This window comes from Netta rufina (assembly GCF_964035555.1).
Source record: "Netta rufina genome assembly, chromosome: 2".
In the NCBI taxonomy this organism is placed as follows: domain Eukaryota; kingdom Metazoa; phylum Chordata; class Aves; order Anseriformes; family Anatidae; genus Netta; species Netta rufina.
In genome coordinates, this window is record NC_140124.1 from 86,650,466 (window position 1) to 86,667,994 (window position 17,529).

At 45.8% G+C, this 17,529-nt stretch overlaps 1 protein-coding gene across 5 annotated transcripts in view; it reads right to left on the reverse strand.

Annotated features, from left to right (window-relative positions):
- Nucleotides 1-17,237, reverse strand: part of GRB10 (growth factor receptor bound protein 10) — a 149,848-nt gene extending 132,611 nt beyond the window's left edge. For 3 of the 5 annotated variants that reach the window (XM_084282541.1, XM_084282536.1, XM_084282539.1), the window contains exon 1: nt 17,044-17,237. The gene's annotated coding sequence lies outside the window, so the exon portion shown is untranslated. Of the gene's footprint in view, nt 1-16,807; nt 16,921-17,043 lie in introns of all 5 variants that reach the window. The other 2 variants (XM_084282537.1, XM_084282538.1) reach the window with 1 other exon arrangement.
- Between the last annotated feature and the right edge of the window lie 292 nt (nt 17,238-17,529).

Below are 17,529 nucleotides of genomic sequence, written 5' to 3' on the forward strand. Positions count from 1 at the left end.
TCTTTTTTTTTTTTTTTTTTAAAGTCTAACCGATGTACTTGCCCCTTGACACAAGGACCCAGCTATGTACCAACACTACAAACAAACCAGAACTTGACAACAAAGAGACGTGCGGCCAACGCCCCACAGAGAGAACAGCAATGGGAATTTTACTCTCGAGTCTCTATTCTGCAGGACACAGAACTGAAACACCACTTTGCCTCCACTGCCCTGAACATTTTTTTTATAAGCTTAGCCACAATCCATGAGCTGCAGATCAAAATCATGAGGTTTCACTGGCTGTCAGGTTTTTGACGGGTACAAAGAGTGGTGAAATTTCGTCTTCCAAGGAGTGTGGAAAAAGATCATCTATATATGGCTACTACAGCACAATTAACTGAAGTTAGCACTGCAAGATGCTAACCCCACCACTCTGCAGCTTGGCATTAACACTTAGCAAACGGGTCTGAAGGTTAGGAAAAGAAGAAAAACCCACACCTCTGTCCTTCCAGTGTTTTTTGCTCATGAATCGTGAGCACTGAGCGGTACCCATCAGCATATACCAAACCACATTTATATTTGTTCTGTGTAAATCCCTGGGGAATATTTAGGGGAAACAAACTCTGATTAGACATAGCTGCAAGCACTATCATCTTACCCAGCCAATTTTCTCTCCCCAGCTCCCCCCACGTACACCACAGCTTGCCTTCCACCATTTACAGTGATGGAAGTAGCCTGGGACGTGCATTTTTACAAATCTCCCAAATCCGCTACCCCTGGGTACAAGACTTTGCTTAGACTTTAACCATGCAACTGGAAGATATTTAAGGAAGCCACAGAGGCTTAAGGGTGGCTTTGGAATTGCATTTGCTTTATATCATACAGTGTCAAAAATAAAGTTATTTGCCATCTTTTCTTGACTACAGCAGAGAAAGATGCTGATTCAGGGAAAAAAAATTTAAGGCTGTTTAATGCAGTTTTTCTTAGATCCACGGACCTGATCTAACCGCTTCTTGCTTTAAGAAATATTAAATTTATGTAAATATCACAGCAACAGCAAGGAGGATCTGCGAGTTGAGATCAGGTTTCTGTGCACAGGAGGGGCCCGCTGTGGATTTACCAGATTAGTGCCGGTGCCCTTCCCTCGCTATGAGGAAGGACTCCCCACTCCCCGCTTGGCATCTTCAGGACTGCCGATACCAGGATCACGGAGCCCTAGGCTGACAGTCTGCAAGGCAAATTATCAGTCCTTCCTAAAGAAGGACAGGGCTGGGGGAAAAGAAAATAAACAAAAATCATCAATAGGTATAGACATTTAATGTCAAGAAAGCTGAGCAACCATTGCCATTTCCATGCAGTTTAAAGGTGCCATCATCTGCATTCAGACCAGAAGCATTTTTCCTTAGCCACCTCACTGTGTGGTAAACCCTGAGATTCTTGGCTGTCCGAATTGCCACCAGACCACAGGACATGGCAAATAAACATCTACTCAAAAGTGACACTTGTGGTTTAGAGCAGGACTGTAGTCAGGCCAAATTGGAGATGTGAATTAGCTACCTGTATCACAAGTGGGATGTTTACCACACACTGTGGTATAAATACTCAGATCTCTGCTGCTTTTTTTCTTCTTCCTAACACTTCCTCCACATTTGAAAAGGCAATCATCATCTCAGAGAATTTAATTTCCACAAGCTGGGATGTAGAAGAGAGTGCAGAGCAATGCAGTGATCACACTGATAGAGCACCGCTCCCAAAAACACAGAGCCCCAGCAGGGGCTCCAAGAAAGAGGGCAGCTTTACTCTGAAGAGACGATCAGCTCCTGGCACTGTCAGAGCCATGGCCTGGCCACCCCGTGACTCTCCCCCATCCCAGCTCCCATACACCACATCATCTTCACCCGAGGGCTGTGGGGAGAAGCCTGCTTTACCTTCTCCGTCCCTCCATAACGTAGCAACTACCTACATAACCATGGGTATCAGCCTGATTCCTTCTCCTCTCACATCACTGAGAAATGTGTGCACTGGAAAAGTCAAGTCAGTTAGCAAGCTTGAAGCTGTGTCAATATTGCCTTCATGCCTGCTTTCCTATGGTCTCAACACATCTCCCAAACACTCTCTGTTAGAGTATCTTTCTCTCCTCCCCCCTCCCTGTCTGCTGCTGCAAGCTAGCATGGTGTCTATTTCTTCTTCTCCAGTAAGAATGACAGTAAAGTGCCAGGAAACATTTCTAGTTGATGTTCATTTACATCCAAAAAAACACTGTGAATTTATATCCTTAATTAAGGATATTTCACATCTTTAGCCTCTATTCAGTTTTTCCTCCCTAACAACAAGATGGCTTAGTCCTTTCTTATTAGATTCCTTGGTGGGGGCAAGGATATTTTGCAATGCTTTCTGCTGGAAGATGGCATTGCAACTCAAAGCTTTCTTGGTTAGATCAGTTTTAGGAGATGCTCCTTGGGCTGCTCTGCTTTGGCTTATACAAATCTGGTTATTTCTACATTGCCCAGACAAGGCTTTAGCTTTTGACTGCCATGCTACAAAATCATCCTCACTGATAAAAAACACTTGCAATCTATGCTGCACTAAGGCAGCTGTAGACTCTTCTAATTAAAGCAGCGGAAAGTCATTAAGATTCATTTAAGCTAGGTAGGGTATTTGGTTCATTTTAAATTGCTAGTGGATTTCAGAGGCAGCACTTCAGGTGCAAGTCCTGAAGGTCCACTGGTTTTCTAGGAACTTCATTCCGTGTTGCAATGGTACCAGGTAGCATCAGTTACCTGGTCACACCAGCACTTTTTAAGAAGGACACCAGAAGACTGGAAAGAAAGAAACTGAAGTTCTCTCCTTGAGAGACATGGTTGCAGACAGCTTTAAGGAAGCGCAGGAGATGTGCTCCATGCATAATCAAATACAGTTGGAGTACCATTCCACTTACTAATCCAGTGAACTTCAATTGAAACCATGCTGAAGATGCACTAAGCCTGACTCGCAAAGATGGATGTTTATCACCTTCAGAGAAGCAATGTGTTCTGCCTTTATCCTTTCCCCTTGCGTTCCCACCTTCCACACTACATCAATTGTCAGGTCTACCTAGCAAACTCCAGTGCACTCTTGATCTCATTAAAGATCCTCCATGAGCAAGTCTCCGATATCCGTAAAATATCCCAGAAGCTCTGTACTTTCCGTACAGAGAATCTATATTCTCTGCCCTAAAAACTTGACTTAGTGTCAGCACAGCACACTAACACAGTGCAAAATACAAGTGGAAAACTGCTCCTACTGCAAGATCTTTTCATTTTTTGGCACACCTACTGCCTTGTCAAGACAGCACAAACTTGCCTGGATTCAGTGAGAGCTACTGGAGATGAGCTCTGTTTTGCCTTCAAGAGGGACTGATGCGGGAAGAGATTATTAATCTTTCAGACATTTCCTCTTCTACTTCACAACATTGCTGCTTACCACCAACTCCAGCTCACTGCAGTTAGTCACCACTGGGGACTTCTGGCAGCTCTCCCAAGGCAGAGATGCACGTACCCCACCCAGCCCCGGACCTCCAGAGAGAAACGGGGTGTTTGGGTAGCAGGGAGGGGGGGACAGCGTGGCCACAGGGCTGCTGAGAGCACGACAGGGATGTTGCTGGAGAGCTGCTTGCAGGCAGCCCTGGCTGCAGGATGGGAGGGGGAGCAGAGAAAGCTGCTTTGAGAACCTCCCCTCTTTCCACATGGCAAGCCAGGATTTCAAAGAGTTTGCAAGCTCCTTACACAAAGCACACATTCTTTGTTTGGCCTCAGACAATTAGGGCTGCAGACTCAGAGGATACTCACATACTCACACGAAGAGGTGAAGTAAGAGCAGCTACTGGATGAAAGCATCGCTGCCCACACAGAGCAATGATTTATGGCTCAACCATAGGTTTAGGTAAAAATTCACTCTGACCACATGGCCTGAACACAGATCTGTACTCAAACATTGACTTTAGACAAGCCACAGTTAAAAAGAGGAAAGTCCCATGGATGCTTCTCTCTGGCCGGGTAAGTCCTCCCACTGAATCACTGCCAAAGTCATTACAGAAATGACACGGCTGAAGTCAAGCAGACAAGTTGGCTACATCTCCGTTAAGAGGAAGAAACCTGGCGTTTGTATGCAGCCATGCCAGTGCGCCCATAAAGCTACTTCTGTCATTCATGACTTCCTTCATCTCCATAGCACAAAATCCGAATACAGCGACACGAAGGGATTGAAGCACTATGAGCAGCATTTGCTCTAAAACCTGACCTTTGTCTAGTAGCTGGTGAACTAGTATAGAGCACCCCAAATACAAGGGGTGGCAAGAACATTGAATGTGCATTTTGCACTCTCCAAATGATTTTGCAAAAAGACAAAATGTGATCTCAGACTGAGGCAGACCCTTGTGGTGAAGGCTCAAATCAGATCTCTTCCTCAGAGCATCCAAGAGTTTTCATTCAACAGTATGGGTACCTAGCCTGAAAGACTGAGCTAGTCAAGCAGCCCAACATTTTTGGGGTTAAATTTATGGAAAATGCCAGATATAAATGTTTCTGAAGAGAAATAACATTTACCACTGTGCAATCAAGAAGCTAAGAACCCAAATTCCTGCTCTTCACAAATTCTGCTCAGCAAAACAAAACAAAGCCATGATCTGTCACCCTCCACCAAAAATGATTCCATATTTACAAAGTAACCGAAGATGATTCTTCACTTTTACCACAGGCAAGAATAGTAACTGAAATTACTAAAGAAGCATCTTATTTTGCTGTTCCTTTGTGGGTTTTCTTTTTCATGCTAAAACATATTAGCTTTAGCAAGGCTGAGAAACTTGCAGCCTGTCAAAGGCATCCCCTCAAGAGTTGCAGGAGTTTATTAGCAAGATCTGCTCAACAACCAAGACAATTTCTTAGAAGCCAAGTGGTCATCTCTAATGCCTTTATTTGACTTTTGCTGTAGAGACCCCTACCCAAAGGAGCTGAGTGGCTGAACCAGCTCACATGCAACCCTGGGACTGTGAAACTCCAGAACAGTGAAGATGTTACAGGAAAAAAAAAAAAAAAAAAAAAAAAAGGACATTTTGGCCAGTGACCCTGAAACAAGCACATTTTACCACAATGGGCAAGTCAATCCAATCTGCAACGTTCCTCATAGCATTGAGGTAAGTATGAACAGCTATTACGCTCAGTATTTCTCATAATATGAATGACGATGGATTTATTACCAGTTACTTCCTCAGTGTTTCTGATTTATGATGATCATATAATAAGATACAGCCACACATTACTTGCATAATCTTCCGAAACTGCGGATGTGCTATTTTTCTTTTTGAAGAGTACAAAGCAATAGTAACATTTGTGTTATGGCTGAGTTGCTCAACCAAAAATCCCCACCTAGCACTGACACATTTCACGTTCATTTTAAGAAAGCAAAATGCATGTCAGTTTTCCAAAGAAGACCGAAATTAAGACACTGTCACTCAGATTCACATTTCAGGGCTGTATGCAGATCAGACACACAAGGTTAACTCAAGTTCTTTTCTCTAAACCCACACCCACTGAAAAATAAAAAAAGACTCCCTTCCATAGGTAATCCTTGCAAATTCAGCCAGCCTCTGGAGATGCTGCAGAAAGCCAGATCTAGTCAGCAGTTTGTTTGCTTGCATAGCTCTGTAACATTTGTTGAGATTCACAGGGGGTGGAAAAAAAACACAAACCTATATTGGGGCTTCAGAAAAAAAAAGTCAGAAGGCTTCCCTGGCTGAGCTGGTTCAGCAGCAAGTCAAATTCTAAATACTGAAAGAAAAAGGAGACCTATTCTTCCATTTTCTATTTCCCATTTCTTCCCTTTATTTTCTTGGAAGGACGCATCTCTTTGGCTGCCCCACTGCATAATTTCAAAAGCTGATCCCATTCTCTAATGCAGAAGAAAAACAATTCACAAAAAAAAAAAAAAAAAAAAAAAAAAGCATGCAGAGCAGCTCTGTACCTGGCTTGGGATTCAGCCATGAGAACGCATAGCGAATGAGCAAGATGGCACAAGATAAGAGATGTGTTCTGGCAAAAGCAACTTCATCTTTCAGTGAGCTCTTCACATTCCTCACACCTTTTGCCTCTTTTCCAGGGAAAAAGCTTCTTCAACCTTTTCACATCTGCAGATTTTTCACAACAGAAATTTGCATTTCAGCTCTCTAAAAAAGGATAAAAGTGACTCGTATCACATCTGGCTGCACACTAGCCCCATGAAGCTGTGCTGAGAGCTGCCAAATTGACCTGATAGGTTACTTCACGTGATCTACAGAACGTCATCTTAGCTCATCTTATTTTAAATCAGATGGACCTTGGGAGCAAACCTTGTAGGAGCTGGACTGCTGGACATTCAGAGGTCAAGAAGTTCTCAGAGAAGAACGCAAGCAAATCTGAAAGGCTGTTTGTCACAGCACCAAACTCCTTCTGTTGCTTCGCTTTTTAACATCACCCATTTTGCAAACACCCATGAGAACCTCCCCAACTACTGGGAACAGGAGTTGAACTACTTGCAAGTAAAACAGGATAACTCATATGTTTACTAAAATTAGCTAAGGTTAAGAGGCTAAGACTAGCAAAGCATCTTGCAACGTCATTCTCTACCCAAGACAGTATCAGCAAGACTTTTTTTTTTTTTTTTTTTAAAAAAAAAGGTTACCTGATGATAACTGAAAGTGTTGTCACACACCTGAACTCAGCGTGTCATGCACAGCATCAGCTGAAACATCTTTTGCAACACTTCTCTGACTTTCGAACTGTTTCATTGAACAATGAATCCACCTTCGCTAGCAAGGAACTCCACATATTTTTTCCTGACCTTTTTAATGTCATCTCCAGAACAAAAAACGCACATTGAATACAAAACAAGCCTCAGCACACACTGGAGATGCTAGCAACCCAAAGAGCATTTGCACTCCCTGCAGTTCACCTCATAGCCTCCTTGTTCCACTCCCATTAAGTCTTTTCAAAAAGAAAAACAATGTCTCCTCTGAAAACATACGTTAAAAGTGTCATGAATACTGATAATGCTATAATATCCTACCAATTAATAATACGAAAACCTATCAGTTTATGCAAGTCAGATATAATCTATGATTCTATTTTGATCAGTCATAGAGAATAATAATAGGCTATTTTGATCTCTTACCCCTTATAGAGCCTTCACTAAGAACCATCACTTAAAAACTGAAGCTAGGTATGCAGCAGCCAGGACAAAAACAAAACAAAACAAAACAAAACAAAAAAAACCCACACACTTTCAGCCTAAACTTTTTGAGGTTTAGGATTCAAGGATGATACACTTCATCACAAAAGAAAACAAAGCCAAGACTTAAAGTTGATGAGCTTTTCCATAAGTTGTTAAAAACACATGCGTTGTGTTTCTAGAGTATGGATCTTGACGTTGAATCTGCCTCCAGCGTGAAATTTAGTGGCAAGTAGTATTCTGCTCTTACAATTATCCTGCACAGATGCTTTCCTCTGGGAAACTGTTTACTACACTCCTCACTGTGACCAAGTACAGTAACTGGAACATCACAGTTAAAGCAAGACAAGAAAAATAAAGCAACCTGACCCACTGCAAAAGTGTTTGCTGGCACTTGAGCCTTTGTTCTGTAAAATATCAAGGCTTGAATTCTGACATAATCCCCTGACATCTTGGATGATGTCAGCACAAGCAGCTATTAGAATGAAGAATGATCACCCACAAGACATTAATTCGGGAATAATCAATGGCCTTGTAATACATATTCCTCCCTTAACATTCTCCTAAATGGACTTAAATACATTTGAGCCAGAAGGGAAAGCAGGCCTTTTAGGAAAGGCTTCGGCACAAATCTAAGATATCACAAGCTTCTGAATTTTTAGCTTCTCAGGCTCCCTGAAGCTTGTGCTTTGATAGAATAAAAGCTACTTATTCCTTTTCAAGGATGTTCAGAGCTTTTAGCAATACACTAAGCAAGACCAACCTGTAGACTTAATACTTCCCCCCAGTCCTTCTCTCTTCCCCCTTTCCAAATTCCCACTTAAGAGGAACCTTCTCCTATCTGAATTTCTGCCCCATAGTTTGGCACAGATGAACATCACGGGGTAAAAGGAAACATGAAAGGTCGCACCCCTCTCCCCCCTTCATTTACTCCCCCACATTTATTTTGACTCTCGAAAACTTCTAGCCCAGTCCCTTCTAACATGCAACTATATTGTCTTCTATTAAAATTGAGATCTGAAAAAGTTTTCTATCAGCTTTTCCTCTAGAAAAGGATCCAAATCCCTGCTGCCAGTTAGTTCTGAAATCTGAAGCACTCTACGAACACATGAAGCACACAGATATATAGTCCAGCTGCAACCCCCTGATCAGGAATACGTTTAAGGGTCCATCTGTTCTGTAACAGAAACATCCACGGTGAAGCAAATTCAGGTAACATTGCAAGAATTCTGTGCCCCGTTGTTTCAAAAAGGACACTAGTGCTTGAAGATGACCTTGAAATAAAGTTAATCAAAAGAAAAAAAAAAGCTTTGGAAGCTTACTCCGTGCTACAGACCAACAAAATGAGTTCTGATAAAAGCTGCAGCCACTTGATCAAGTCATCAGAAACACAGAATTTAGATCTCAGGCATTGAAAGCAGTCTCCAAGTGTTCATCAAGTGCTAATCTCCACCATGAAGTCTCTGTGGACTTAGAGATTCTCCCTGCTTATTGATTTTCTCACCAGGGATACATAACAGAAGAATGATAGTGGTGTCATGGAGTATTATCCACCCTTACTTATCTGCAGCCTTCAGCATCCACAGGATTGGCTTCATAGCAACCATTCATTTTCTCCAATCTACCTACCAATGCAAACTCTGCACAGTAAGGGTAAAGGAAGCATAGGAACTGTGCTCCGCATTTACTTTGCGAACAAACGTAGAAATCCCTACTGCCCCTCAGTAGAAGAGCCCCTTCCCACTCTGCTATAGGTTTACTCAAACTGGATGGCATGGCATTTCCTCTAGGGTTCGCCTGAAGGGAAAGTCATTTCCTATTTTTGTCTTGTTGAGAACTAGAAGAAGTTGGCATTGGTCAAGGCTGGGAAGAATCAGATTCCAGTTTGCTAGTGGTTTAACCAAACATATGTTTACAATTACTCCAGTCACCATGACCTGTCTGTGTAAAACTGCCTTTTTGGAATTTGCCCATGCTCACTGGCTTTGGCCTCTGAAAAAAGCTGAAACGGACTCACTAAGAAATACACTCTTAAGTTGACCAACAAGACCATCCAATAGTTAATATTCTAATCATTAACACAACTGTTGGGCATTAAGATCAATGTATCGGCTCTACTTGTTGCTGTTGGCCTACAGGCAACAGCTTAGCAGCAGGAAGGTTAGATAATGGGAAAACCATTTGCAGTCTTCCCCTGTAGTCCAGCACAAGAATATAGCAGAAATAGGACACTGCATTTCTTGCTCAGATACTCTGTAACATCAGCCCACAAAAACAGAACACAGACGGTCACAATGTTCCCCGTAAACTTGTCTAAGGCACTCATCACCTCTACGTCCACAGACCACAACTATCAGCATAGTCCCAAAGCATCAAGAAATGCATCACGTAATCACTTGCCAGAAATTACTTAAAGGTTTATGAAACGCTTGGGGAAGGAAGAAGTCCCTCACGTTAATTTACTGTATGACTTGCAGTTCAGTTCCTATTATTTGACTTGTTGCTTTCAAATGTGTTGCCAGAAGGTTGAGGGAGGTGATCCTTACCTACTCAGCTCTAGGGCCACATCTAGAGTGCTGGGTACAGGTCTGGTTTCCCCAGTACAAGAGAGACAAAGGACATACTGGAGCATCTTTGATATGAGAAAAGGCTGAAAGACCTAGGGCTGTTCAACCTGGGAAAGAGAAGGCTCAGGGCAGATCTTACCAATGTGTATGAACACCTGTCTAAATGAAGAAGAGGAGGCAGACTCTTCAAGGAATGAGTAAGAGTCACTCTTCTCAGCAGTGACCACTGACAGGACAAGAGGCAATGGGAACAAGTTAACTTATATGAAATTCTACCTCAACACGAGAAGACACTTTTCTACAGTGAGGGTAATCAAACACTGGTAGAAGTTGTCCAGAGAAGATGTGGAGTTACTAAAAACACAACTGTTCGTAGTCCTACTCTAACTGACCCTGCTTGAGCAGGAGGGTTGAACTAGACAATCTCAAGAGGTCCTTTTTAACCTCAACAATTCTGGGAAATTAGATAGAGAGAAAAAAAAAAATATATGAGCATTTTTTCCAGTTAAGTTTGAGACCATGTCTTTTCCCACTTTGTCCTTCCCCACTTCACACTTCGTTTTTAGTTTGTTTGTTTTTTCCAGATAGAATAAATAAGATTTCTCTCAAGTTGTGAGGTATATTCGCGTGGACTCCTAAGTTGTGGAGTTGTGTTCACAGCTTCCTGTAGAAACTCATATCATTAGACATCCACAGTGCAAATCCATGCTACTGGATAAGGTCTCCTACTCTGCTACAAAGACCACTTGTTTAGAACATCCAGTCTTTATGATGGTCAGGTTTTGATTTAGCCATTCAAGAATGGCAATATGCATCTCACCACGGATAGCTAACTGGGATGCAATCAGTAAGTCTCATTAGAAGTTCTCTTGGCTTATAACGGAACATTAATGCTGTTTTGAAGAACTCATGTGATTCATCATACCTACACTTCTTTTCAATTCACACACAAGTCTCTGGGCCTTTCCAGTACAAGTTGTTTACTTGTTCTTTACCTCAAGAACACACTCAGCCTGCTTTCTCCTAACAAGGAATGACTCACCCCTTGCTCTACACCTCATACTGTAGTAAGAGCATCTTCCAGCAAGTTTTCAAGTTCACTGGCTCTTCACCATTACATACAAATCACAAAATTGTAAAATGGTTTGGATTGGAGGGGATCTTAAAGATCATCTAGTCCAAGTGCCCTGCCATGGGCAGGGATACCTTCCACTACATCACGTTGCTCAAAGCCACATCCCACCTGACCTCAAGCACTAACAGGGAAGGGGCATCCACAACCTGAACAACCTGTTCCAGCACCTCATCATCCTCATAGTCCCTCCTCAACTTTCTTATAAGCTCCCTTTAAGTATTGAAGGTCTTCTGGAAGCCTTGACAGCAACTTGAGTATGAGTCAACAGCATGCCCTGGCAGCCAGAAGGGCCAACCATACCCTGCAGCGCATTAGGCACAGCACGGCTACTTGGTTGAAGGAAGGGATTGTCCCACTCTGCTCTGCTACTGCAGCCTCATCTCAAATACTGTGCGCAGTTTTGGGTGCCACAGTATAAAAAGGACATGATGGTATCAGAAAGTGTCCAAACAAGGGCTGCAAAGATGGTGAAGGGCCTAGAGGACAAGACATATGAGGAGCAGCCCCCTGGTTCATTCAGCCCTGAGCAGATCAGGCTGGGGGGAGGCCTCAGGGCAGCCTGCAGCTCCTTCACAAGGGGAGCAGAGGGGCAGGTGCTGAGCTCTGCTCTCTGGGGACAGTGACAGGACCCGAGGGGACGACATGGAGCTGGGACAGGGGAGGGTCAGGCTGGGGGTTAGGGAAAGGGTCTGCACCCAGAGGGTGGTCGGGCACTGGGACAGGCTCCACAGGGATGCACTGAGCCTGATGGAGTTTAAGAAGCAGTTGGGCAACGCTCTCATACATGTGGTTTGATTTTTGGGTATTACTGTGTGGAGCCAGTGGTACTCAATTATCCTTTTTTAGTTGAAAGGAGTAATGACTCTAAACTAAAAAAAAAAAAAAAAAAAAAAAAAAAAAAAAAAAAAAAGTAGATTTAGATTAGATATATGGAAGAAATTCTTCATGAGGTTGGTGAGGCATTGAAACAGGTTGCTCAGAGAAAGTTGTAGATGCTCCATCCCTGGAAACGTTCAAGGCCAGGCTGGATGGGGCTTTGAGCAACGTGGTCTAGTGGAAGGTGTCCCTGCTCATGGCACTGGGTTGGAATTAGGTTATCTTTAAGGCCTCCTCCAAGCCAAACCATTTTATCACTCTCTGATTCTATGATCCTTGTGGTTCCATTCCAATGCAGGATGATATTGAATGATACTTCTCTTTTCCAGGCTAAACAATCCCAGCTCCCTCAACTATTCCTCACAGGAGAGGTGCCTCAGCCCTCTGATCATTTTTGTAGCACTCCTCTAGAGCCAGTCTAACAGGTCCCTGTAGTTCTTGTGCTGGGGGCCCTGGAGTTGAACACAGCAGTCCAGGTGGGGTCTCACATGAGTGGAGTATAGGTGAGTGGAAAAAAATGCACCTGCTGGCCACACTTCATTATATACAGCCCAGGATACAATTGGCTTTCTGGACTGCTAGCACACACTGCCAGCTCACATCATTTTTTTTTTTCCACCAATATCCCCAAGTCCTTCTCTACTTGGCTGCTCTCCATCCATTCAACCCCAAACCTGTACAGATACCAGGGATTGCCCTGACCCAGCTGCAGCACCTTGCACTTGGCCATGTTGAACTTCATGCGCTTCACATGGAAGTTGCTGTCCTTCCCTGCTACAGACATCAGGGAAGATAGAACAGTTCACAGGGGCACTTCTCTAAATAAGGGTTTGGATTTGCCATTTTCCATCCTGACAGCTGCATACATTTGGGCTGCATGAGCTGAACCATCCTAGGAAAGCAAGAGGGAAATGAGTTTTCAGGCAATGGGTGCACATCAGTGTGAACGTGAAGCTCTCTTAAAATGAAAATTTCAAGATAACTTGGCAGTGGTGAAATCTCACTTCATGAATCCTTTAAGCTTCAGTGCTCCTGTGTACATCCCAAGTCCAAAAGCTGCTAGAAACCACAACAACCACCACTTCCAAATGAATGTACTTCTACGAAAAATGTAGCACCTGTCTGTCTCTCACATCAGATATCTGCTAAAAAGACAGCGCCCAAGGGAACAAAGCATGCCAGGAAAGGGTTTGTTCAGTATATACAACCAGATCTCAAAGTCAGGGTATTCTGGTTATTTCCATCATTGAAGAGATTAACAGTCTGCTTGTAGACAGGATGCATCACCCCGATTAACAACTTTCTTTTATGCAGTCCTCAGAGTGGATCCTGGCTTCCTTGGATAGTTCTCCCCCCATCCACAACACAAGACAGGAGTCACACTCAGTTAGTAGAACTGTTGTCAGAAAAGATCATCCAATTCAACAGATGGCAGAACAGGAAAGACCTGGCACAGGATGAGTTCAGAAGTACACAGCTCAACAAGTGTAAGGAAAGAAAGGCAGTGATGCAGCATCTGTATACTTGGTAAAACCACAAGTTTGGGAGAACAATGATGGGAAACAAGACTACTTTGCCACAACTAAGCTTAGATAAAGTCTTCTCCTGACTAGCAGGCAGTACAAGGATAAATAAAGTTCAATGCTCATGAAAGGATTCCTTGGCAACCTCTTAGTTCCTAAAAAGATATCGGAGGTTCACCTTTTTAGAAAAGGATCTCCATTCCCAGATTTCCCTAGCTGAAGAGTTGCAACCGATATGTTTTGGACACATCCAGGAGCAGATCTAGGTTCCAAGAAAAACAATCCTTCCTTCATAGCCTGCTCTCCTACTGAAGGAGACTTAGGCAGTCACCCTGTAACCAAGCCATTTGGCAAATGTCACACAATCCTGAGAGAGGCAGTGGTCTCAGGAGTTACCTTCCCTGTTTGTGAAAGCAGTGGGCTTGGTGGGCATACACAAGGAATGCTACACTGTGAATCTGCATCAACGTCCTCATAGTCAAGAATCCTTTAGAAACGCTGCCGACAAAAATGGTTTAGTCAGAGCTCACAGCATATTCAACAAAGGAAATGAATCATAAGACAAACCCAAAGAAAAGTAGGCTTCCTTAGTCCTAGTGTTCACATAAATGTGGGCTTAAAATGAAGAAAAGAACTTCCCTTGTCCCACTAATAAGTTCACATAGAGGTTTAGAATAAAAAGGCCCAGGAACTCAGCAGGACTGCCACAGCCCATTCAGGTCCAGAAGCCATTCCCAATAGTTTTTGCTTGAAACCAGCCCAAGCAAATCTCAGCCTTCGACAGCATACCAAGCAGGAACTGGCAATTTTTTTGCACCACAGCGTTTGCTGTGGCCACCAAGATTTGTGCCTGAGCAAATACTTATGTGCATCCTAAAAATGCATACCACTGGTCATCCAAAGGCACCCCTTCAACCTGCCCCCCAAGCTTCCAGCACTACCCCGTCTCTAAAGATGGGCTCAAGATCCCCCCGACACCCCACCTCCCGCAACAGAGCTCAGCTGGTCTAAGGAAGAGTTCTGCCTACAAATCTGTCCTCGTTTGGCATATCGCTGTAAGCCTCTACACCCGACGTGGTTGGGGCTATGACAGAAGGGAGAAGAGGCGTGACAGCACGGTCCCACCCGGTGTGACACTGCTCGGGAGCCCCCTGCCACAGCTATGCACGCAGGGGGAAGCTGCCTGTGCCTCGCAGTCTAGAGGGACATCTGCTAGTTTGGTACTGTCAGAAAACAAACTCCCAGTGCAATACTCTCCTGCTGCTGGCAGAAATGGCACATGACCCAGCTATGCCTTTCCTCTGCCAGCTGGGAACTCCCCGCGTTGGAAGAATCCCTTTGCCAGAGAGATCCAGATACTTTTAGCCCATTTACACCCAGCGAGACGCTGAGAACACGACCGGAGATTTCTAAAAACCTTTGTGACAATTCTTGCTGGAGTCTTTTAAGTACTTGCAAGATTGAGGGCTGCAAACATTTTTTCTCATTCACTGAGCACACGGTATATAGCCTTACGCAGAACTGAGATGCAGAGATCCATTTCACACTTAGGCAGTACTTTTGGACTATGTAATAAAAATCTATAGAAATACACTACTGAAATCCAGGTGTGGTCATATCTGAGGATGAAAGCCAACTCTCACAGCAGTAAGGGAGGGGATATTTTGATTAACAAAACCAAGGGAAACCATGGAAGTACGACAAGATCTTTAATATGTAGCCAGGGCAAACAAGACCTACTTTAAGAACAAATAAAGTCCAAGTGAAGAAAATAAATCAGAGTATAACATGGTGAAATGATCACCGGAGGCAAGCGTCAGGGTCTGCTGCTCTGTCAATTACTTCTTAGAATAAGGCTACCAAACATTGCTCTTCAGGCTTTATTGTTTGTGTTGTGCAGAATTTTAAAGAGTCCTGGTTCAGAAAAAGCAAGCCCAAACAGCCTCGATACCAGCATAAAACTGCACAGAAATAGCCGGAGGAGTACAGCTCTTGCAGAGCCCTCCCTCTTCTGCTTCGCTGTTAGGTAAGCCCTCCAGAAAGAGGAGCGCAGCATGCACCGAGCATCCCGCTGACCCCTGGCACCCCTCCCCTGCCCCAGAACCATCACGAAGCACAGCCAGGGCTGTCACTTAAAGTTTCCAGCATATTTCTTTTTTCCAAGCAGGTTTTCTAACCTCCATATATATTTTTTTTTTTTTTTAAACCTGTCCTCATAACTCACTCCTTTTAATCCTAGGATTAGCCTTGTTGCCCTTCTCCGTACCTTTTCTAGTGCAGTAAGTACAACTAGCCTCTAGATGCAGGAATAGATTGACTTGAAGCGTTCAGGCATCGTTGCGATACATCCTACAAAGCCTTCGCTAACGTGAGGAACTGCTCAGCACCTTTATGAAGCAACACAATCTACCTAAAGGTGATAGCTACCCACGTCCCTCATATCCCCCCTCCCACCACTTAAGCACGGGTTGTTCCCCCCCAAATTCACTCCTTCTTTTGCAAAGGGAAAAAGTAAGCCACATTCTTAGGGCCGTTTTAGAAAAACCCGATCAATGCTGCTTTGACATACCAGCAACACATGTTCCCGTTTCAACAAATAGGAACGTTTTCGGCAGACCACCACTTCAGATGGAGTGGGGCTCCGGGCTGCTGAATCAGCACTTTCCGTGCTGCTGGCAATACAGAGCTATGCGAGGCTTCAAAGCAGAGCGGGGAGGGGGGGGGGGGATGAGGACGTGGGGGGGGGGGCACTTAAGCAGCAGAAGTGGGCAAGAGGATTTCGCAGGAGTTCATCTGCCAAAGCAATTAACTGCAAACTGTTCGTACGGAGGAGATGCCCCGGCGTGGGTCCCAGCTCGCAGCCACACGAGGGGAGCGCGGTGCATGCAGAGCTCTGGCCCCAAAACGGGGAAGCGAGGACCCCCTCCCCTCCCCCCCGACCCCAAAACCCTGCCGGGGGGGACCCCCAGCGCTCCCCACGATCCCACTGCGGGCAGGCAAGGAGCCGGTAGGAGAGCACAGGGCTCCCAGCTGCCGCCACGGGTTTGCAAAGCATGGGAGCAGGAAGGTGGCAGCACCCCGGGGTGGCACTTCTGCGGGGTGCCCAGCGGGGATCCCTCCCCCGGAGGGGGGGGAAAAAAAAATGGGAAAACCGGGGAGAAGGAAAGCGGAGAAGGGGGTGAAGAGACTTTTAGCAGCACGGCCAACAGCCGGCGGGGCAGAGCAGGTCCCCAGCCCACCTCCCGCCGGGGGGCAGCGGGGGAAGGAGCCAAGGGGCCGCGGGCACCGCCGGGCATCCCCAGCCCGGCCCCGGGGGCTGCCCGCGGGCACGGGGCTCGGCGGCCCCAGGAAAAGGAAGTTTGCTCCCCTCCTCCTCCTCCTCCTCCTCCTCCTCCTCCTGCTGCTGCTGCTTTCCCCGGCCTCCACCACCGAGGAGCCGGAGCCGGCGCCGCCTCCCGGCCCTCCCCCGGCGCCCCCCGACCCCTTACCTGCAGCGCGGCCGGCCGGCACCCCGCCCGCCGCCACCCCGACAAGTTTCGGGGCGGAGGGAAAAGGGGTCGGGAGCGGGGGAGTGGGAAGGCGAGCTCTCAGAGCCGGGCGCCTCCAAAAAAAAAAAAAAAAAAAATTAATAATAACAAAATAAAATAAAAAAAAAATCGGAACCAGAAAAAAAAAATAATAATGATAAGATGTTTATATATTATATATAAAATTAAAAACACACCCAGCGCGCACGGGGACGGCTACGCCTCCGCAAGGCGGCCCCGGGCTGCGGGAGGGACCTGCGGGGAAAACTTCTGCCCGCCCGCTCCTGCCGCTCCTGCTCCTGCTGCTGCCGCTGCTCCTCCTGCTCCTGCTGCTGCTGCCGCCGCCGGCTCCCGGTGCTAACGGCGCCCCGCCGCCGCCGCGCTCCCGCCCCGCGCCCAGCTGACTCCGGCCGGCCCCGCCCCGCTCCCGCCCCCGGCCCCGCCGCACGCAGCCGCAGCCCCGGACCCGGCCCAGGACCCGGCCCCGGCCCGGCGCGGGCATGGGGCGGCCGGCGAGTGTTGGGGCTGAGGGGGGGGGGGGGGGCTCTGCTGCAGCGCCCCGGGGTGAAGGGGGTCGGGGCTCTCTGCCCTGTGAGGAGAGTGAGGCGGCAGGTTGTCCCGCCGCCTGTTTTTTTTTTTTTTTTGTTGTTGTTGTTTTGGTTTTTTTTTAGGGGTCCTGAGGG